The sequence below is a fragment of the Pseudorca crassidens genome, chromosome 2 (assembly GCF_039906515.1).
Source record: "Pseudorca crassidens isolate mPseCra1 chromosome 2, mPseCra1.hap1, whole genome shotgun sequence".
NCBI classification, from domain to species: Eukaryota; Metazoa; Chordata; class Mammalia; order Artiodactyla; family Delphinidae; genus Pseudorca; species Pseudorca crassidens.
The window spans coordinates 146,535,702-146,560,129 of NC_090297.1; positions in this window are offsets into that span (position 1 = coordinate 146,535,702).

The window sequence follows — 24,428 nt, forward strand, 5'->3', positions numbered from 1 at the left end:
TCAGCTGACTTAAAAAAGAAATCGATCACATTTAACTACAGGGAGGTGGGGGAGAAGGGAAAGATCAATCGAGAAAAAGGGGGGAAACTGGAAAATTTTTAAGAAATTACAAGTTATAGGACCATATCTGGATACTATCTGGCTGATTCTTCCTCGCCTTCTGCAATAACGTTTTTATCTTTACCAAGTCGTAAGAAATTCTACTACAAAGTGGTTGCGGAAATAAAGTACAAAACATAAATTAGTGTATTCGGTTTCTTCATTTTAAACCTCTAGTAAAAAGCATAGTAAGGAAAAGTTTGAACGTACTGCTCTGGATAACAAGAATATCAAAGATTATTGGTAGATCTTATTCCCAGTGCCCTCTATCACTTTAGCTAAAGCAGACACTTGAAACTGTTTGAATGTGTGTCTTACATATAATAGGTAATCAATCTCTTAAATAAATAAAATAAATGTAAACACACAACTAAAACAATTCTGGAGCTGGCAAAGATGTATGCCACTAGGGATTGGTCACCAAGATGGGAAGTGCTTTGAAAAGTTTTACTTAGGAGGAACACATAAAATTTAGCCTAGTGATGGTATTGCTGTAGGGGCCTTGCACATCTGTATAGATGCATACAAACACACAGGGAAATTTTACAAACTACTTTCATTGTTTGTATTAAGGTAAGAGTTAGACAGGGGCTGAAAGATGATGCAGACGTTCACATAAATCCTAGACGAGTTATATTAATTTTCAAAATATCTTCCTTAAAAACAAAACAAAACAAAAGGCAAAATATAGACACTTCATCCCAGTTACATGTTTTTGGAAGAAGAGAAAAATACACTCTAGTGCCAACTATGTACCTTATCTAGGAACTTAATTTATTAAGCTACTTTTTTGAAAATATGAGTATTCATGACACTATAACACTTAAAGGACTGACATATATGCAGGATTCTAAGCGTGTGCGTTTGTTGTAAAGATGTATTTATACCTCTTTCGTAGAGAAAAACCAGTTTTGAGTGTTAGGGGGAAAAAACACTTGAGAAGGAAATAAACCTCACTTCAAATTTCCTGGTCCCCTACAACAGCAATCAAAAGGGGAACGGACAGAGAGTACAGCCCAGCAACGGCTCCACAGTAGGGACTGAGAAGGGTTAAGGACCGGGACAGCAAAACTGGGCTCCCAGTTTGGTAGGAAGGCGGGTATTGTGGGAGGATGGCTTGCTGAGGCGAGGTCAATGGAAGGGGGTACACCCTGCGGTCCCTCGCTCCCCCAGCCCGTCCCGCCGGGTCGGCAGGGCCGCACCGGAGCCCCACTCCGCGCAGCCAGGAGGAGGCAGCGGCCCTGGCACCATACCTGTCAGCCGGACCAGCTCCTCCCCGCGCCGGGCCACGGAGCGAGGCCGACGGAACAGCCAGGGCCGGCGAGAGTCGGGAGGACCCGCGGCGCCGCTCCGCCCACCCGCCTCCCGGGACGCATTCGGGGACCTTGCGCCTCCACAGCCGCCTCCCAGCCCCATCCTCGCCTCGGCCTCTCGTGCACCTCCGAGCCCCCGCTACCTGGGCTTCCCCCCTCCTCACCAACCACGGACGGCCTCCACTTACCTTCAATCGCCATGATGTGCTCGCCCTGGACCGCACCAACTGGATGGCGGGGGCGGCGAGCGGGCGTGCGGGCGGAGGACGCGCCGGGGCAGCCGGCGAGTGGAGCTGGGCGGGGTTAGCCCCGCAGTCGCCGGGCTGCGCGGCCTGAGGAAGCCGCGGGCGGGGCGGTCTGGGGTGGGGCGGAGCGCCGCGAGCGCGCGGAAGAAATGGAACCTTCCCCGGCCGCCACTGCCGCCGGCACGTGACGCCGCCTCGCCCCCACCCCGCCTCCCCCACCGCGCCTCGCGCCGGGATTCGAAACAGGTGCGGGGTCCAAAGAGCCCCAGCACCGGCGCACAAGACCAGCCCGAGGCGCACTGAGTATGTGCGGACGGCTCCCACCCGCTCGGCCGGGGGCTTCTCTGGGCCCAGGACCCCGGCGAAGACGTCTGCTCCTCCCTTGCTTGCGGCCTTCGAAACCGATGAGGGAGGGGCATGGGGGGGGAAGGATGTGGTCAGGACCATGGACAGGTCTCAATTGAAACTGGGCTCAAGAATCCCCACCCAGTGACTCCCTCAGATTTGGTAATCTGAAGGTCTGTTTTGTTTTTGTTTTGCTTTGCCTGAATCAGCCAAATACTCGCCTCAGATCTCCGCTGTGGGCTGAGAGACGGCTAGCTGGCAAAGAGCAAACAGGAGAGAGACAGAGGGATCCTGAGGACAGCTGCTTCTCCCCCTCTCTCTCTCATACACAAACACACACACACACACACACACACACGTGTGCTCCTGCACTTCACCCCTTAGACTCCTGATAAAGCTTGCCATCAACCTGAGCTTGGTTTTCCCTCGGAAATATGCGTTGGCATTTGTCTCCACACATTTGAGGTATACAAAAGTAGAGATGAGACAGACGTTTTGACAAAGGGCCTGAAAAAGCAAGTGACATTCAAGTTCTTTTAACTGGCAAACCTATGAGCATTATGAACCGTCACAGGTCAACGTCGAACACAGAACAACTGGCCGTTTAATTTGGACCTGAGGTACTTGAGCCACTCAACATTCACCCAACTCTCAGCTTCATTTGGTACTTTGAGGACCTTGACAATGAACGGCATAAACAACATGGAGGAATAGGGAGTTGGTGATTCTCCTTGCAGAGAAAATGCTTACTCCTAGCGCAAAATAGCTCTACTGGAGACTGACACAAAGAAAATTTTGCACTTATGTAAGTGAGATTGGACTGTAAATCTAGAGCAGAAATTGTCTTTCACTGCATTTATATAATCTCTCCCTCAGTCACAGTTTATGTTCAGTAGACATTCATTCTTTACCATTTTCATTAGTTCCGTGAAGATTTATCAAACCAGGAACTGTGCTAAAAGCTAGCTACAAACAAGAGTTGATATTGAAAGATCAAACAAAATTCTGTCCTACCAGAAAATATTAAAATGTCTATGTTTTAGGAAAGCTCTGTGTGTGTATGTTTACCATAGATATCCGTGAGATTCAGGTAAAATATGTATAGTGCCAAAGATATTTGCTCCAAGCAACCTCCCTTAAAATAGTCTTGAACTCCAAGACATTGGTTTGAACTTGAAACCACAGTTCTGGGTTTGTGTTTTCTGGCTGGCTCTTCTCAGCCTTTTTAAGAATTTTATATTGAAAGCCAAAAGAAAAAAATCATACTTACATCATCAATTACCTAAGTATCATATATGGGTCCAAGTTATTTGAGCTCCCATAACTCAGGTTAATATCACAGTTCGCTCAGAAAATGAATTTGTGTGTGTGTGTGGCGAACATGAGCTTCAAACTTGTCAAATCTGGGAATTTAGGCCAAGGCTACTCGATATTGATGACATTTCCCCCCAGACTAGAATGCATAATTCTCCCTAGCAATATTGCCTTTTTAAAAAAAATGCTGTCCAGATACTAGTTGGGAAATTTCTATGATTACTGGTGGACAATATCATATGGCTTAACGTAACTTTACAACATTTCATATGGCTTCTGAGTTTGCTTAGGGGCCACTTGGAATTGAGATTTAACTTCTTATATACTCTTATTTCTAAAGTATGCCATGGGTTTGATACTTTTAACTTGGAGGAGTGTCAATTATTTATAATTTAAATATTTTTAAATTTTATCAGTCATGCATCCCACCTAAGGACAAGACGTCTTTGTAATTTTGACCATATACCTCTAAATAATCTTTAGTCTATACACCTTTACATTGTAGGGGATGTTCAAGAAATGCTTCATTTTAAATTCTTCATTCTTCCTTGTTAATGAATTATTTGAAAAATAGTTTCCAAACATATAGTTCAAGCAATTACCCAATTTTCCCATCATGCCGTGGATAGTTAGGGGCTGAGACAGGAAAAGAAAAATAAAAGAAGTCAAAGTAACTCCTTTTCTTATGACTAGGAAATGGAAATGTGCTTTTGGTATTTTAAGTTTCAACTCAATATTTCATAGACATATTGTTTAAAATGATAGTTTGACTTACAGGAGGACACAATGCTTAATTATCCAGTGGTATAGCTGAAACATCAGAAAGCAGAAAAAGAAAGCACTGAAGGTGAATCATGTGGAAAGAACAGCTCAAAGGGAAAGTGAAAGGTAATTGCACCTACACTAGTTAAGTAGTTTTCATGTGCCAAACAAAATAACCTACCACTATTAATAGCAATACTATCTTGATGGAAGAGTATGTTCCAAGTTACAAAAGTTCCCAATGTACTTTTAAGAAATAAATGATTTTTAAATTTGGAAACTTCCTGTATTTAATTTAAGCTATTCAACTGAAAAAGTCCAAAGCCATTAAAAGAATGGAGCAAAAATTCTATCTAGTAATATATATTTTATTCTAGTATATATAATTAAATATATGCTTAATTCTAGTATTATATATTACGTATGTAAAAATGGAGTCTTAACAAGTACCTATACCAAAAATTACATTTTGGAAAATGTAATGTGTTAGTTATCCAGAGATTTTGAATGTTTGCATAAGAGAGACATTTTTAAACTTTAAGCTTTATTAGCAGTTGCAATTATCTGAGAAGATGTGGCTAGATATAAGGATCTAATGAAAATCTAGTTAAAACCATTAATATTGCATTTCTTTCATGAATCATAATGTCATGGAAACATTTATATATTAGTTATTTATTCTAGGAACTTTTTCCAATCAGAGCAACTCAACTTGAACTAGCTTATGAAAACTGGAAAGTTAATTATAAAGGTATAAGTATAGACATAAAGCTGGGCCTCAGTATCGGGAATCTGAACGCTATCACAATATTTTCTGCTCCTTATCTCTACCTGTTCTGCATGTTGGTTTTTCTGCTTGCTCACCACAAGCTAACTTTATCCCTATGGTGGAAAACATGACTCCTGAGAAATTCCAAGCTTTACATCTCACAGATTCTGCCACATTTCTGTGCCCCAAGTCCATAAATTCCAAAAAAGGTGGGATGTCATTAGCTCTACTTAAATAAGGTAACCTACCCCATACAAGTTAGGAAGCCAGATAATAAAATTAGCCTAGCTTGGGTCAGGTGCATACCTCTGACAAAACCTCTGTGGCCATAATGGGAGGGTCATGGAGGAATACAGTGGCCCCCATGGGACCTATACGGATGAACGGGGGAGAAAGGAAAATGGTTCCCAGAAAGGGATTCTTGGACAGAGAAAACTTAAGTGATGCCTGCAAGGGTACTGTACTTCAACACACTTCCCTGAGGTTCTCTTAGAGAAGAACTGTTCAAAAGAATTGTCTGCGATAAAGAAAACTGTCTATATTTGTGCTACGCAATACACTGGCTACTAGCCATATGTGGCTAGTGTCTACTGTATCAGACAGCACAGCCTTAGAGCTACAGAAATGGCATGGTGGGGTTCAGGGAGGGACTGCCAGAGAAGATTGCTCAGTGGGCACTTACTTGGTGGGATAAACTGTAATGTCTTTGGTGGGAGGAGAAGAGTAATAACTTCCCATTTGTGGATACTCTACCTGATAGAGTGGTACAATAAGAAGTGTATCTATCCTGCTGTGTGGAGGTAATTAATGACGAAAATGGAAAGAAAAAATAAAAGTAAACATAAATCAGAACAATTCTTTTTTCTCTTCGATTTCCTCCACCAATTATTTTCCTCAAGACTTGTCACTTACTCCACTACAGGCAGCAAAGTAATAGCTAAGACAGAAAATAAACGTGGAGCATTCTAGAATTCTTTTTATTCACTTAGATCAACTGGTAGCTTTCCTTCTTGCCCTCTAAAACTTTAGAGATGGCACAAGCTCTACCAAAGAAAAGAAAAAAGAGAGCAAATAGCATAGACGCTAATTTACTACCCTACACTTTCTTCCATTATATTTTCTAAGCCTTTCATGCAGACTGAAGAGCCACCTACACTCCTCTCCCTTTTCATCTCCAAATACGTTGTGCTCCTGTATAATCTCTTTTAATATTTATTATTGATCAGTGAAGTTATTGCTATCGGCTAAATGTATGGAGCAGTACACTGTGGTTTACTGACACAGTTACAACACAGCAGGATACTGGCCTGTCAGTGTGGAGGAGTGAATGGAACTTCTAAACATATAGAGCAATTTGACACAAAATGTTCAACAAGTACATGCTTACGGGGATACAAACTAAATAAGCTAAACATTCTTATTCACAGCAAAGTAGTATTTTGTTCTAGGTAGGAGTACTTGATTATATTTAAAAAAATGTTTTGGGACTTCCCTGGTGGCGCAGTTGTTAAGAATCTGCCTGCCAACGCAAGGGACACAGGTTCGAGTTCTGCTCTGGGAAGATCCCACATGCCGCAGAGCAACTAAGCCCGTGTGCCACAACTACTGAGCCTGCGCTCTAGAGAACGAGCCACAACTACTGAAGCCCACGAGCCTAGAGCCTGTGCTCCGCAACAAGAGAAGCCACCGCAATGAGAAGCCTGCGCACCGCAACGAAGAGTAGCCCCCGCTCGCCACAACTAGAGGAAGCCCACGCGTAGCAACGAAGACCCAATGCAGCCAAATAAATAAATACATTTTTTCACAGCTAGATGCTCCTATAATGACAAGTGACAGTTATATAACAATTTTAACTTAAAGGTCAAAAAATATACCACAGACCTTTTCAAGGACATAATTATGTCACACACCAGTAAATGCAGCCACCTATCATGTAGAAAGCAGAAGGCAGCTTGTAGAAGGTCTCAAGAACACATATTGTAGGAAGGAAACTGAATTCTACACTGAAGAAAATAATTGATACTCTGAGTTAGATGAGAAAATCTACTGCTACAAAAGTCATTCAAATCTCCTTAGTTCATATAACTATAAATGTGTGGGCCTGATTCAGAGAAGGTCACTAAGAGCTTTTATTGCTTACATTTATCAAATACAAGAAGGACAAGCATAGAATTCTTTGGATAAAAGTAGGTACCTACTAAATTTTTGTTGAATAAATAAATCATAATAGGCTTAGGTGCCTAGATCTTTTATATTAGTTGTTCTTAAGCTTTGAAGTGTACATCTGTACACCAATAAGATAAAATAGCCATTGATGATGGTGATAAAGAGAAACTTAAAAGAACTCTTTAAGAAACTTAAAGAACTTTTTATCTAGAATCGTATTTCTCATTATTATCTTCCCAATTATTTTTTCCCAATATAGAATTTCTCTTTGCTTAACTATATACTGTTATAAATGAAAGGGAACATTTCATAGAGTTTCATATAACATGCCATACTTTGACGTTAAAAAATTTATTGATCTTTTTCATTTTAAGGTGGAACAATTTATTAAAGGAATTATGGAATATCTTTTGAGGATTCAGAAATAGATTATAATAGATTGTTGTTGGGCCACAACAATCTATTATAGGACAATGATGAGATGGAAAAAAATAAAATTAAAAAGTCAATGCCAGAAAAATGAGATTCAAATTGGTCAGAAATCTCAATAACAAAGTGGATGTTAGAAAAGAATGGAACAATGTGTACAGAGTACTGAAGGGAGAATGACTACGGAACTCAAATTCTGTGTCAAATCAAACTTAGTCAAGAGTGAGGACAAAATTAAGTTATTGAAGGAATGCATGGATTCTCTCGTGCACTTTTTTTTATTTTAGATTTTTAACTTGATATAGCCCGACAAAATGAGAACGGAATCCAAGGAAGAGAAAGCTATGGATCCAAGAAACGGTGAAACTAACCTATGAATACAATGAAAAGAAATCATAGGATGACAGCTGGGCAGCAAGCCTAGAAAGCAACACATTTAAATTAGAAAAGAAAATCTGAAGAATATGCTCAGGGAGAAAATTCTTTCCATTCAACAATTAATATATTACAAAGCTGGAAGATCTTATTATCATGAAAAAGGTATCTATTTCTTCTCTCAGTAGAAAAAAGAAAGGCAATTAGATAGTCTACAGGGGAAAACCATATATTCCATACATCAAGCAAATTAAATAGGGTATGATTTTGAGTAGCTGTTAGGGTTTAAGACAAGAAAATCCATTTGACCTTGACACTGTTTGGGTCAACACTGATTTAGCAATATACAATTACATTTGCTAATCATATACCTTGCATCAAAATAAATAATATTTATTTAATCATAATATTATAAAATATTAAAATACAATATTTGCTCTAAGGTGTTAGAAAGAGTATGAAATACTTACCGTAAAGAACAGAATGTTGGGCTTCCCTGGTGGCGCAGTGGTTGAGAATCTGCCTGCTAATGCAGGGGACACGGGTTCGAGCCCTGGTCTGGGAGGATCCCACATGCCGCGGAGCAACTAGGCCCCTGACCACAACTACTGAGCCTGCGCGTGTGGAGCCTGTGCTCCGCAACAAGAGAGGCCGCGATAGTGAGAGGCCCGCGCACCGCGATGAAGAGTGGCCCCCGCTTGCCACAACTAGAGAAAGCCCTCCCACAGAAACAAAGACCTAACACAGCAAAAATTAATTAATTAATTAATAAACTCCTACCCCCAACATCTAAAAAAAAAAAACAGAATGTAAATGTTAGCAATCTTGACAACATCAAAGTAAGGACAGAGCCATCAGAGGCTAAGAAGTAAAGCAAAGGGATGAGAGAAAAAGAATAGTTTAGGGATGGTAATTTCTCTCATCTTACATAATGCAGAATGAGAAGTTTTCTTTTTTAATTGATGAAAGATAAGTAGAAGTTTTATATGTTTTTGATTGATATAAATGAAAAATAGAACATGGGTATATATATTCTTTTATCATTCATATATATGGTATAGTATTGAATATATATTTAGAAGGAGAGGGTGAAGGGAGAAAAGGTGAGAAATAGTACGTATAAGCCAAATTCCTCTTCCTTCATAAATGGGAGTAAATAGATATTGTCTAAACTTATAAATTAATAAAGAGAACTGTAAGTACATTCTTTAGAATTATGGTGATAATCGCAAGAACCAAAACCAGAAACATATAAAAGAAGCTTACCTCTTGGGAATATGCTGGGTGTATGGGAAGTCTCAGTTGGAAAATATTTCTTTTTATTTTGTTTTATACCATTCTATACATGAGTATGTTTTATTAAAAACAAAAGCATAAGTTAAGCAGCTCCCACTTTCACTACCCTCAGGATAAAATCCATACTTCCAAGGTTCTTGACAGTCTAATTCCAAATGACCTTTTCAAGCTTGTCTCCCAGAATTCATGTATCTGATCATCTCAGTTTTTCCTGAATGTCCCCTGCTCTCTCACACCTTCATGCATGTCTTTTGTACACAATTATCTTTCTGTCTTAAGGTGGAAGCTAGAGATCTTCTTTGCCAGGGAAATTTCTATTCATCGTTTAAGAATGAGATCAGCAAGGGGACTTCCCTAGTGGTCCAGTGGCTAAGACTCCATGCTCCTAATGCAGGGGGCCTGGGTTCGATCCCCGGTCAGGGAACTAGATCCCACATGCTGCAACTAAATATCCCGCACGTGGCAATAAAGATCCCTGTTGTGCCACAACTAAGACCCTGCGCAGCTAAATAAATAATTTTTAAAAAAATAGAGTTTTAATTTCAAAAAAAAAAAGTAAAAGAATAAGATCAGCAAGAAATCATTTAAAAAGGAGAAATTAGACTATGTAAAAATTTAGGACACTATAAACAAACTTTAAAGATAAATACAAATTGGGAAATGAAATATTCGCAGCAGTTGGAGAGCAGTAAAGAAAGTAGTTAGAGCATGGACTCCAGCGCCAAAATGTCTACTAACTGGCTCTACCACCTAACAGCAGCAAGGTGTTGGGCAAGCTATTTAACTTTCATATGCCTCAGTTTCTTCATCTGTAAAATAGCAATAATAATAGTACTGACTCTACAGGATGTTTTTGAGGAAGAAATTAGTACATGTAAAGTACTTAGAACCTGGCTTATACTAGGTGGCATATAAGTTTTAGATATTATTGTATTGTTGAGGATTTTAAAGAGCACTTAAAATCAATAAGAAAACAATATGTTGGCATCCACTAGAAAAGGGGTTGTAGATATGAAGAGTCAATTCACAAAAGAAGAAATACTAATGGGCAATAATTGCTCAAGTTTACCATTGATAAAAGGCAATGGAATTTAAAACAAATGAGACTTCTTTCAAGTATCAGTTTGGCAGAGAGTTAAGTGTTTGATAGTGCTTAGTTCTGACAGGGGTATGGGGAAAATGGACACGCTCCCAAATGTGAGGACAAGGGAGGGGAGTGGCTGGGATAAATTGATAAAATGTTTCAGGAGACCAATGTGGCAATCTTAATCAAAATTAAAGATACCTACAGTTGAACTTCTAACAACATTGGTTCAGACTGCATGGGTCCACTTATACTCGGATGTTTTTCAATGAATACATACAATAATATTAAATGATCTGCCCTTGGTTGAACCCTTGGATGTGAAACCACTGATACGCAGAAACTGTGGATATGGAGGGCCAGCTATAAGTTATACATGGATTTTTGACTGTGAAAAGAGTTGGTGTCCCTCACCCCCATCTTGTTCAAGGGTCAACTGTAATATATTTTTGACCCAGTCATTCTAATTTTATGAATTTCTCCTAAATAAATAATTAAGTTTGCAAGGCTATCTTTTTTGTTTGTTTGTTTAGAAAAGTAAACAATTAGAAAAAACCTAAATGTCCATCAACAGGAGTCCATTAAATAAATTAGGATTCACCCATACAATAGAATACTATGCATTTATCAAAAATGGATAAAGTTGAGCCATATTTATTGACATACAAAGATATCCATGATGTGTTAGGACTTTTTCTTTTAAATCTAGCATTTGGAGGGCTTATTCTCCAATAGGCAATTAATTTGCAATGTTTTGTTTAACTCTCATCACAACTCTGTAAGGTATATCATGTTATTAGATCAGTATTATAAATAAGGAAACAAAAGTTCAGAGCCGGGCTTCCCTGGTGGCGCAGTGGTTGAGAGTCCGCCTGCTGATGCAGGGGACGTGGGTTCGTGCCCCGGTCCGGGAAGATCCCACATGCCGCGGAGCGACTGGGCCCGTGAGCCATGGCCGCTGAGCCTGCACGTCTGGAGCCTGTGCTCCGCAACGGGAGAGGCCACAACAGTGAGAGGCCCGCGTACCGGAAAAAAAAAAAAAAAAAAAGTTCAGAGCCATTTGGTGACTTACCAAGGTCACAACTCAAACCCAGGCCCACTGATTCTGAAGCCCACGTTCTTGATGTGAATGCGTAATGCGTATAGGTTATAGGCCAGTTCATACACTATGAGCCCATTTATTATGTTTTATATAATAAATATATGTTGTGATTTTATGTGTCAACTTGACTGGGCCACAGTGTGCCCAGATATTTGGCCAAACATTATTTTGGATGTGTCTGTGAAAGTATTTCTGGATCAAATTAACATTTAAATTAGTAGACTGAGTAAAGCAGATTGCCCTCCCTAATGTGAGTGGATCTCATCCAGTCAGTTGAAGACCTGAACAGAACAAAAAGACTGAGTAAGAGGAAGTTCATTTTGCCTGCAGCCTTGAGCTGGGACATTGGTCTTTTCTTGCCTTTGGACTCAAACTGAAACGCCAGCTCTCCTGCTGGTCTCCAGCCTGCCAGCTTTTGGACTGGAACTTACACTGTCAGCTCTCCTGGCTCTCAGGCCTTTGGACTTGGACTGGAACTATACCATCAGCTCTCCTGGGTCTCCAGCTTGCCAACTGCAGATCTTAGGACCTATAATCACATGAGCCAATGCCTTATTCCCCCCCCCTCTCTCATATATATATTATATAGATAGATGATATAGATATAGATATATAGATATACATGCACACTATTGGTTCTGTTTCTCTGGAGAACCCTGACTAATACATATGTAATAACACATTTTTAAGACACAGGAGTGTTGGATGGATATATACCAAACTGTTAACAGTTGTTTCTTTTGGAGGCCAGACGCATGGGATAGACGTTCACTTATTTATTTATTTTATTTTATTTTATTTTATTTTTTTTGCGGTACGCGGGCCTCTCTCACTGTTGTGGCCTCTCCCGTTGCGGAGCACAGGCTCCGGACACGCAAGCTCAGCGGCCACGGTTCACTGGCCCAGCCGCTCCGCGGCATGTGGGATCTTCCCGGAATGGGGCACAAACCCGCGTCCCCTGCATCGGCAGGCGGACGGTCAACCACTGCGCCACCAGGGAAGCCCCTAGACTTTCACTTTATGTTTTATCATTCTGTGGTCTTTAAATTTTTCACAACTAGCAAGAATAGCATTTAAAATTAAAAGTATATAATTATATTCTGAAAGTAAAGTTAAAAATGGCTCCGCCTCCTCTCTGTGATGTCTCCCAACCCTGTTTCCCTTCAATCAGGGGGAAGAACATGCCTGACATTTTACATTTACATATATTATAAAATTTAGAGTATCTCTTCATCATTGAATGGGCCTTAGGCTGAGTCCTACTTTAGGAATCCTGTTTCATTCATCTTCCTGGTCCCCTTTCACCGAGGAGAATAAAATGGGAAGTTCCTCAAAGGGATTTGGTTTGCGCTGGACAGGGCAACCTAACCTGAGGGATGAGGTATATATCAACTCACCTTTGCCTGTGCTCTCCTTTTCTTTGTTTTCCTTGAAAGGCTTTACTGCTCCCTGTTAGGGGCCATTCCCTTTTGATTTAGCCTCCTTTTATGTCTGAGGCTTAGTTATATAATCATAGCGAAGTTCTTTATTTTCTCCAAATTTCCTATGTAGGGCTTTTCTTTTGGTGCTGGTCATTGGGTAGTCACTTAATGTTCTGAGCTGTATCACTACAGAATGGGAGAATCTAGATCCAGGGGATAATTTTAAAGAAAAATTTGGACAATGATATCAAGGATCCACAGCCCAAAGGAAACCCCTGTGTATAAGCACCTCCAAATTGGGGGCAAGGGTTGGATTTATATGCTTCTCCTTTTTCTCCTTACTGCCATGGGAAGATCTAGAAAAAACCCCAATCTTGTATTCTGATCTCCCTCACGCTGACCATATATGACTCTCATTTTCCCCAGTGTATATTAAATAAGAGTATATGCTTGTGTGGTTGTACAGAATATAAAAGTAGTAACTCTAAAACTTTGTTTTGTAGTTAAAATGGCCAAGAGCTGAACTAAACCTACCTGATCTATGTTCCCAGATTATCCAAAGCAATAAGCTAGAGTGGGCGACTGGATAAGAACTCTATCCAGAGTACTACACTATTTTTCCTGCACTTGCACAAACCTGAGAGCAAGTACCTCCTTAAAACTTGCACCCTAGACATTTTGCTTATCTCACCCTTAGTCCTAACCCTGGGTCCTGCCATCTCTAGCTTCCCTGGGTCACAGCAATGGGAGAGGATCCCAGCAGTGATAAATCTTTCCCACTCCCAGCGCCAAGCCCACAGTGGTTCCTCATTAATAAAAATATATTTAATTAATGAGAAGTCTTCAATAAAGTCCTCCAATAAATGAAAGAAAACAGAAGAGGTAAGACCTAAGCCAGAAGCAGCACAAGTGGAAAGGACCTGGAGTTTTCATTGAGAATAAGTTTAATTTCCATAAATAGGGTACCTACTAAAGTTATTCATGTGATTTTAGGCTGCCATTTTAGATGCTTATTATCTATCATAAAGAAAGCAGTAATCCCACCTTTTTCTGCCCTGGTTAAGAAACTACCTGGAGTGAATTCAGCAGCAAGATATTTCTAATTATATTCTATGAGAAAAGGTTAAAAAGCTGATAATGTTTCGTCTGAAAAAGAAATGACTCAGGGACTCCATGATAATTGTTTTCAAATATTCGAATGGCTGCCATCTGTAAAGGAAGCAGGCTTGTTCTGTACGGTTGCAAGGGTTAGCGCCAAAACCAGTGGGTGGCAGCTGCAGAGAAACAGATCTTGGCTTGTTATAAACCCTGGTGCCCAGATTATTATTGTTACAAATAATCACTCTTGGTTTAGTATGTAAAATAATTGAATTTTTTTTTACCACAGTAAACCAGATTGTAATCATACCCTGCATACAAGCTCTACTGGAACAGAATAATGCTAACGGGCCGGTCAACAAAAACATTAGATGGATGGCAGGTTTGGGAAGCTTCCATGTCTCCTTCCTTCCATCTCTTTCCCCTCTTACTCACTTGGCTTTTTTTTAAATTCATCTTATATGAAGTTTTCCCAGGTGGGCTTTCTTCCCGGGGAATTCCCTGGCAGTCCAGTGGTTGGGACTCAGCGCTTTCACTGCCATGGCCTGGCTTCAGTCCCTGGTCAGGGAACTAAGATCCTGTAAGCTGCGTGGCACAGCCAAACAAAAACCAAAAAACCTCTTCTTGGAACCCATCCCATACTCTCTTCATCCCTCCCTCTCCAAAAGTCCAGCTCCCCAGTAGCCTTCATTTTATCCCAGCTACCTGCTCTCAAAATCATAAGGACCATATGCTGATTTTGTCACATGGACCAGACCTCTTATCCATCTCTATCTATCTCATCTCCTTCCCCTTCATTTATATTTTTGATTTAATACCCACATATTCACCTCTAATCTCCCTAAGGTCAAGAAGCTAAAATGGAGAACAACTGATGCCCATATAGATACTCCCCATTTCTGAGATTCTGTGATTCTAAGACAAGGTTGGGGTATAAATGAACATGTTGTACTTGAAGGACGGTGATATTTGCAAGATACAGGAGTTGTATTAGGGAACAGTAAGAGTCATATTAGAAAGTTGCGAATGCCAGAGGGAGAATGAGAACTCTCCGAAAACCATGTACGTTTCTTGTAATAAGAAAACGATATGTTCAAACTGAGGTTCTAGTCATTAAATTACAAGGTGGAGTGTAGATTGGTAGAAGAAGGTTTAGAATAGAGGCAGGAACTAATTAGAAGAGGCTCTGGTAGTCCAAGAAAAAGATCATGAAAGTATGGACAATGGCAGCAGCTGTGGGAATAAAAACAAAGACTTGAACTGGAGAGGCATGTTAGAATTTTGACGAACAATGTACCAGACATTATTGTTTTATCTGTCCAGAAAAATATATCCATTCTTTTCGAGGAGTTGCTCATCTCCCACTCCAGCCGTATGATTCAGAGTGGACTGAGATGCCGCCAAGAGATCGCTCCCCATAGAACTCCTACTGCGGGGAGCAAAACTGACTAAGGGACCCAGCTGCTGCACTTTGAAACACATCTCCAAATTTGCATGGAGGCCACGCCTCCTGCAGCCTGCTCCTGCCAATCACTGAGTATGACAGGAATACCAAGGCAGATCAGTTCCTGAGAGACAAGGGTCTCCTATTTCAGCCAACTTCCTTTGGCTCAAGAACTACCCAGTAGCTTTGCTGAACCTTCCATAGTCTGCACAGCAATCTAGGCCAACTACTTTCTCTCCTTCACTCAGGGTCAGACTGCATCATAGTCTGATGTCTTCCCAGCCCTGACCAGCTCCCTCCCTTTCACACAGACATTTCCTCGAATAAAGTCCTTATATTTTAATTCCATTCTGACATCTGCTTCTTAGAGGACACAGACTACTGCAACTGCCAATCCCAAATATAGTACAACATCCACTAGCCACAGTGATTGGTCCAAGGAATAAGCATGTGACTCAAGCTGGACAAATAAGAATGCCTCCCTGAGACTGGCTGAATTTAAAATGGAGACCATACTCAGTTTTTCTTTATGCACTTTGAGCTGTAGGCTGTGACATCATCTTTTACCGGTGTCCCAGCCTTGTGAAAAATACTCAGAAAGTATAGCCATCATCCAGATAGAAAGAGCACATTCTAGTGGCACCAGTTTGCTGGTCCCAATTCCAGAGGTTCCTAGACCTGTTCTAGTGCCTGCACTTCTTTCTTCGGTTCTGTGAACAACCCCTGGATCCTTCCAGAAAATTCCCTTTTTTCCTTAAGCTAGGTGGAGTTTCAATCCCATTAGCTCTCATCCAATTCAAACTCCATCATTTTCAACCAAAAATATATATATATATATTTTTTTAAAAGATATAGGATTAAGTACGGAAAAAAGCAAAATTAGTTCTAATTTATTAATGTTATAAGCATAAGAGACCAAATTAATGGTATTATTCATAGAAATATGAGGACTAGAAACATTTTATGGGAGATGATCGAGTCACAAGAGGATACCCAAATAAAAATGTATTGTAGGGTATTGAGGTTACTAAAAGATTGGAACCTTAGTGAGGGGTCTCAGGCATGAGAGCTACCTCTCTAAAGCATAGACTAACTACCTCTAAAGCATAGGCTTACTACTTGCAACTAGGAGGTAAAATCAGTTTACCAAGATAGTACATTGGGCTTTTACAATGTAATGAGATGATGGCTTCCCCTATTTTTTATTTTGTATATATTTTACATAATCTATATGAAATTGTTACTAACAACATAGTCTTCATTAATGTAATTTGGCAATTAGTTCAAATTAACTATCTTTTATTTGTTTTAACAAAGGTTAAACAAGGTTAAGGCCAAAATAATAAACAACACAAACAATAGCATTTACCATAAATATTTCTGGCTGTAATTGCTTTAAATAACAATTTCATATATCTAAAAGAATGTGAGCGAGGATCAAGAAGAAAATATCCTACTGATGTGTCTTTACAACTTTAAAAAAAATAACTAAGAAAAGGAGAGATTTGAATGCTAACTCATTCTAAAGCTAAGTCAAAACTGGATTAAGTTTTTAAAATTTTTCCGTCGTGAATCCTATTTCTGAGTCACACGATAGCATATTTTGCACTTTCCTTAAAAATTTTAAGTCCAAAGTCATTGTTATAACAGTGATACATTTGAGGACACAGAGGATTTAAAAATATATGACTTCTCTTTAAGAGATAAGAAACCTCTTTCCCAGAAAATTGATTAGGCGAGTAGGTGATGAGGTGGCTGTGATAATTATGATATTGTGCCATGCCCTCAATGATCTGAATTCTCAATTTGAAGTTTTCACAAAGAACATTTGGCAGCAACCTCAAAACTTTTGCCAAGAAAAGTTGACTCTGTTGGCCATCCAAACTAGCGAGTTAAGCAAAATGTCCCCCAACAGGGTATTAAATACCCAAGTTTCTTTAAAATACCTGCCTTAAAGAATTCATGTATTTTCTTGACTCCTGAAATAAAATCAGATTTTTCGTTTTTGTGTAGCATAGCATAAAGAAGGCCTTCTCTATGTTTGTTTCTTAAACCATGGTTCTTTTTTTTTTTTTTACATCTTTATTGGAGTATAATTGCTTTACAATGGTGTGTTAGTTTCTGCTTTATAACAAAATGAATCAGTTATACATATACATATGTTCCCATATCTCTTCCCTCTTGCGTCTTCCTCCCTCCCACCCTCCCTATCCCACCCCTCCAGGCGGTCACAAAGCACCGAGCTGATATCCCTGTGCTATGCGGCTGCTTCCCACTAGCTATCTACCTTACGTTTGGTAGTGTATATATGTCCATGACTCTCTTTCGCTTTGTCACAGCTTACCCTTCCCCCTCCCCATATCCTCAAGTCCATTCTCTAGTAGGTCTGTGGCTTTATTCCTGTCTTATCCCTAGGTTCTTCATGACATTTTTTTTCTTAAATTCCATATATATGTGTTAGCATACGGTATTTGTCTTTCTCTTTCTGACTTACTTCACTCTGTATGACAGACTCTAGGTCTATTCACCTCATTACAAATAGCTCAATTTCGTTTCTTTTTATGGCTGAGTAATATTCCATTGTATATATGTGCCACATCTTCTTTATCCATTCATCCGATGATGGACACTTAGGTTGTTTCCATCTCTGGGCTATTGTAAATAGAGCTGCAATGAACATTTTGGTACATGACTCTTTTTGAATTATGGTTTTCTCAGGGTATATGCCCAGTAGTGGGATTCCTGGGTTATATGGTAGTTCTATTTGTAGTTTTTTAAGGAACCTCCATACTGTTCTCCATAGTGGCTGTACCAATTCACATTCCCACCAGCAGTGCAAGAGTGTTCCTTTTTCTCAAACCCTGGTTCTTAATACTGTAAGAGTATCACCTGAGACTTGTTAGAAACACAGACTCCCAGGCTCCATCTCACATCAAATGCATCAGAGCCTTTGGAGGTACAGCCTGAGGATCCATATTTTTTAAAGAAACTGATTCTCATGAAAAGCAAATCTTTACTCCATAAGGATTGATTTTAAATACAGAATATTTTCCCCTCTCTAGATGATTTTAAGTTCAGGAATATAACATATACTGAAGTTTTTCAACTTTAAAAAGTATTGAAGAATACTTTATGTCTCAGGAAGAAAGACTAGAGAAACAAATCTTTTGGGATATCTTCCTATTCCATGACACATCTCCCCTTCTCTGAGAACAGTCTTCCCAGCTACCAGTGGTGAGACCCTGGGAGTCATGTTTGTGTAGTATACCTTAATCTTTGGCCATGATTGATTGGGCCAGGGCTAATACCTAACCCAGATGCACCAATCAATCCCAGTCAACCTCTTTCTCTCATTTGAACTGAGAAAGTAAACGAACATAATAATTGGGAGCTATCACCTAAAGGCTTAGAATGAAGTTCACTAACTCTTGACACCAAGGTCCCCAGAGCTGCCCTGTTCCCAGCCTTAATTTAAGTCTGACATAAAAGAAGATATTTCAACTGTGAAACAAGAATAGGACAAAATGGAACATTTAGAGTACATGAAAAAAGATTTTTGATATTAAAAATAATATAAATTAAATTTCAGTATAAGGGTTGAAGGATACACTTGAAGACATCTCCAGAAAGTTGAGTAAATTGACAAAGATATAAAAAATAGGGAAAACAACATAAGTGGACACAGAAGTTCCAATATTCAAATAAATGGAGTTTCAGAAAAATAGAAGAGAAAAAACCATCAAAGAAAAAAATCTAGGAAATTTCCCATATCTGAAGGACATGATTTTACAGATTGAAAGGGCACTCTGAGTGCCCAGGAAAATTAATGAAAAGAGACCCACACGAAAACACATCTCATGAATGTGTGGAACGTTGAGGACAGCAAGAAGATCAGAAAACAGATGTATCACAAGGATAAATGTAGAACAATCTGATGCATAATAGTTGCTCAATAAATTGAATCAGGTTGGCTTTAGACTTTTAAGCAACACCACCATAAACTAAAAGGAATTAAAGCAATGCCTTTGGAATGCTGCAGAAAAATATTTCCTAAGCCTCTATATTCAACCAAGTTATAAATAAAGTGGAAAAGTAGAATAAAGACATTTTCAGACCTCTATGATCTCAAAAAAATCTTACCTCCTATGCATCTTTTCTCAAATAATTATTTGAGAAAGTTCTCCAACATAGTAGTGAAAGAAACCAAAGAAGAGGAAGATACAGATTATAGGAAACAGGAGCTCTAAAATGTGAGAGAAACTCTTGGGATCCCAGGGGGACATTTGGACAATCATAGAAGGCAATGAGTTCTAGTGGGCCAAGTCAGAAGACAGTAAGAGAGAGACTTCTTCATGAAGATGAATTTGATAGAACACTTGAGGTGCCTGAAGATCTTGAAAGGGTATTTAGACACTTGGGCTTCAATTAGTGATGGGTACATAGAAAACAAAGAATTTTTTTTTAAAGCAAAAACAAGACAGTGATCAACTTCAGTTTGCAGGAAGGGAAATGTAGTCATCGTTTACTATATTGCTTAGCTCTGAATAGCAATCATTTCATCATCACAATGTAAACACTGATATTGATCTAGCCAAAGTATAATACAACATCCTTGCAGTATAAAAACTTTGGAAAGTGTGCATACATGTGGTAAGAGTAGGGAAGGGAATGAGAGCTAAACCCTTATCTTCTCTAGTGGGATAAATAATAACCAAAATGGAAAAATTGAGTAGTAAAAATACAATATGTTATTTAGAGATATGTAGATATACAAAAATAATCAGGTAAACAAGGGGAAATGGTTGCCTATTAGGAGGAAGAAAATGGTGGGAGAGAACAAGGAGGATGCTGGTTTTTATTACAAACCTTGTAGGAATATTTTGATTTTTAAATTATGTGCACATAAAACTTGGATTCTTTTTTTTTAACATCTTTATTGGAGCATAATTGGTTTACAATGTTGTGTTAGTTCCTGCTGTATAACAAAGTGAATCAGCTATATGTATACATACATGGATTTAAAGAAAAAAGTGAAAAGAAATAAGAAAGGATCTATTCACTTAAATCAGAAACACAAGCTGGAAAGGTCTCACAATCAGTGTGTCACTTTGGGTTCTCTGGGAAGCAAATGCCAAGGTAGAGTTAGAAGTGCAAGAGATTTATGGAAAGAGAAAGGGGAAAGGGAATAGGAGTAGGAGTAGAAAGCCTCAGACACAATGCAGGTCTGATCTCTGTTAAAGAAGTGGAAGGGGGCTTCCTTGGTGGCGCAGTGGTTAGGAATCTGCCTGCTAATGCAGGGGACACGGGTTCGAGCCTTGGTCCGGGAAGATCCCACATGCCACGGAGCAGCTAAGCCCGTGCACCACAACTACTGAGCCTGCGCTCTAGAGCCCGTGCTCCACAAGAGAAGCCACCACAATGAGAAGCTCGCGCACTGCAGTGAAGAGTAGCCCCTGCTCACCACAAATAGAGAAGGCCCTCGCGCAGCAATGAAGACCCAACGCAGCCAAAAATCAATCAATCAATCAAAATTTATTTAAAAAAAGAAGGGGAAGGAAGGATATTGGGTAGAAAGAGCATCAGACTTGTGAGTCAACTCTGAGGAAGTTTCAGCCAGTCTAATGGCGAGCTCCAGAGCAAAGATTGCCTCTTGGAGGAATTCCCCTTTGATCAGAAGTGGCCAGACCCTAGTCTCTCTACCACTTTCAATCTTTAGCTCAGTTTCTTCCTAGAGAGAGCATATCCTTGCCTCGAGCACTGCAACATATCTTTCAGCATCTCCATGGTTCATCATATAGGGCTTCCTTCCTGAGAAGAAACTTAGATTAGTGGGATGAACTACAGCACTCATCTCTACAGTTGACTGAGGGTTGCAACTCATCATCTTCCTCTCATCACCTTCCTCTTCCACTATGCATTCTAAATTTCACACACACTGAGCTATCGCTTCTGGAGGTCTTGGCAGGTTATAGGATGGTTGTAGCCAAACACATGTCTCTGAGGAGTCTGAGCCCCTGACTCCTTTATCAGGTCAGAGTTACTGCACTTTTCCATTCACAGTATCTAGTTACCCGACCAGGGATCAAACCCAGGCCTCCTGCATTGGAAGCACAGAGCCTTACCCACTGGACCATCAGGGAAGTCCCCTCTTGCTTTCTTTTGATTTCACCCCTTTTTGGCTTCTCATTTATTGTCCCTAGGGATGCCATCTTCACTTAATTATCTCCACAGCTGCCTTGTAGATTAAGTTCTCCTTAGGGATCTCTCCAAATTTACCCTCATAATCATAATTGTTTTCTCCTGGATTCTGGTAGTCAGGGGTCACCAACTGGCCTCCATTGCTTCATAACCCCATCATCATTGCTACTGATGAGCCCAACTCTGTGATTGCATTTCCTACCATCAGCCCTGGCCTACAGAGAAGAGCAAATACTTCTTGGCAATTCTGGTGCCCGTCTCATGAGCACATTCCTGATAGGTTGATAAATGATGTGACTTCTAGGCCCTCCTGTGGAACATAATCCTCTGGTGGGTCTTCTTACTTCACATAATATATATATTCCAACATGCCCATTTCCCTGATACTTTAAATCCCTTCTGTCACCGTCTGCCATGGCCACTTAGGCATTTCAGCTCCACTAAGTATGAGCCATCACTTTCTCCAGGTTTCTAAGAACCACCCCTTCTTCCATTTAGAAGTGTCCTCAGGTTAATGAAATCCTGCTTATCTAATCTTACTTGGTTTCTTTGATCAAGCACCCCAGATCCTGCCAGTATATGCGAGCTAATTCTTGCAGCTTCTTTGGGTACAACCTCTTTGCTCCCTTTTCAGGTACAGTATGTACCCAGCTGGGCGTGCTAGGAAATGAGCCTAGTGATTAACCTAGCATCCAGAAGAGGAAGAGGGAGTAGCTCTTTGGAGGACTTCTGTTGCCTTGTTGAGGCAAAGGCTCTGCACTATCTTCCCACATGGGGCACATGCTAGCTCCTAAGAGCTGGGGTGGGTCACTTTAGCAAGACAAGCCACCTCTCGGTTCTCTTTATGAGTTTTTTCTGATAATTTTCTCTAGAATATTGATATTTCTAAAAGTTCTTCCCATGAACTCACTTGACAACAAACTTTTCTAAAAAAAGAAAAAAAAATTCTTAAAAACACCATGAGGGGGGACTTCTCTGGTGGTCCAATAGTTAAGACTCTGTACTTCCACTGCAAGGGGGCACGGGTTGGATCCCTGGTTGGGAAACTAAGATCCATATGTGACACGGTGTGGCAAAAAAAAAAAAAAAAAAAAAAGAAAAGAAAAGAAAAAAGAAACCACACCACGAGGATAAGAGGAGAGGAAATATTTGGGAGCAATACATTATAAAGGTATGTTCCTGTTGATAAAGATTTTTCTAATTACCTCAGTACTCTACTACCTGTTGTTATCATGTACCACAGTTGACTAATTAAGATACTCTTTTGGAGTTTTTTTTTTAGCAATTTATACTATGACTGCAAGAAAAACAAAGTACATTAATAGCAAATGTTCCCTCTTCTCCTCATTCTGCTTTCACAGCTCTCCAGCAAACATGCATATAAATAAAAGACCTACAAATAAGATGTTTTGCCATAGAAATAATGAACCCAAAACTACACTACTGTGTAGTCACAGGGGATTTTGATGATCTGTCTTCCAAATGTGTGCAGGTGTATTCTAAGATAAGGATAAAATAATAGAAAAGCTTCACATCATACTCATTGGCCCTATATCCCTTGTCCCTAAATTCGACTTTGCTTTGCAATGCAAAGTCATTATATCATTAGCCCTGCTATGGACAACCAAAGTCATTATATCATCAGCCCTGCTATTGACAACCAGAATAACCGTGAGTCATCATCCCTCCTGTTAGTCATGGTCCTTCCACTAGGGTAATCCCTGAGCCTTGTAGGGATATGCTCTGAAATTTTATTTCTTAGTTAAGTATAATAATAGCTATCATTTATCAAGCACCTAATATATATTACATCATTTAACTCCCAACGCCACATAGATATTATTATACCCATTATACTCATAAGGAAATGGAGGATCAGAAAAATAATTTACTTTCTCAAAGATACTCAGCTAACAGGTAGCAATCTAACTGACCAAAAAAGCATATGCTCTTGATTTTATCAGAATATTGCTGCATATTATAAATGCTGCCAAAATAATCCAGCCTGGTCATTTCTTCCATGGGTTTCTTCCTGATGGGAATTAACCATCTCCAGACCTGCTATGAATCAATTATGGCCTCTTCTTTTTCCTTTACTATCTCTTAAGCACACACAGATAACGAATAAAGAGATGGGAAAAGAACAATGATAAATAGTGATGGCTCAAAGTTTCACCTGATAAATGCCCATATTGCATAGAGCAACATGTATGTAATGTATTGTCAGACATATAACATATGGGACTATACTACATTTGCCATTAACAGCCCAAAGGAGGTGAGAGCAAAGCTGTACTGGCATAAGAAAGTGACTCCACGTGGTAATTTGAATCCAAAGGAACAAATGAAGAGAACCAGAAATTATAAATAAGAAGGTTAATATAACAAAAGCTATAAATATATACTTTCCTTTTTTATCTTAGCTTCTTGAAAAAGCAAAATTATGTAAAGTAATAACTATAACTATAACTTTATGTTTAAAAACATAAAATTATGTAAAGTAATAGCTATAACAATGTATTGCTGGGTTTATAACATTTATAGATGTAATATAGATGTATAATAATACCACAAAAAGGGAGGAAAGAGAATAGAGTTATAGAGGATAACATTTCTATATCTCATTGAAATTGTTAGTATAAATTTGAAGCTGTTAAGATGTATATTGTAAGCCCTAGAGCAACCACTAAAAAACCCCTCAAAACAGTGTGGTGAAAATAAGTGAAATAAGCCAGACACAAGAGGACAAATATTGTATGATTTCACTTATATGAGCCAAAAATAGTACCAAAAATAGTCATGTACATAGAGATAGAATAGTGGTTTCCAGGGGCTGGGGGAGAGGCGAAGTTATTGTTCATAGGTACAATGTTTCCGTTTGGAGTAATGAAAAGTTCTGGAAGTTGAGCATTATGATGGTTCTACAACAACGTGAATGTACTTCATGCCACTGAATTGACTTAAAAAT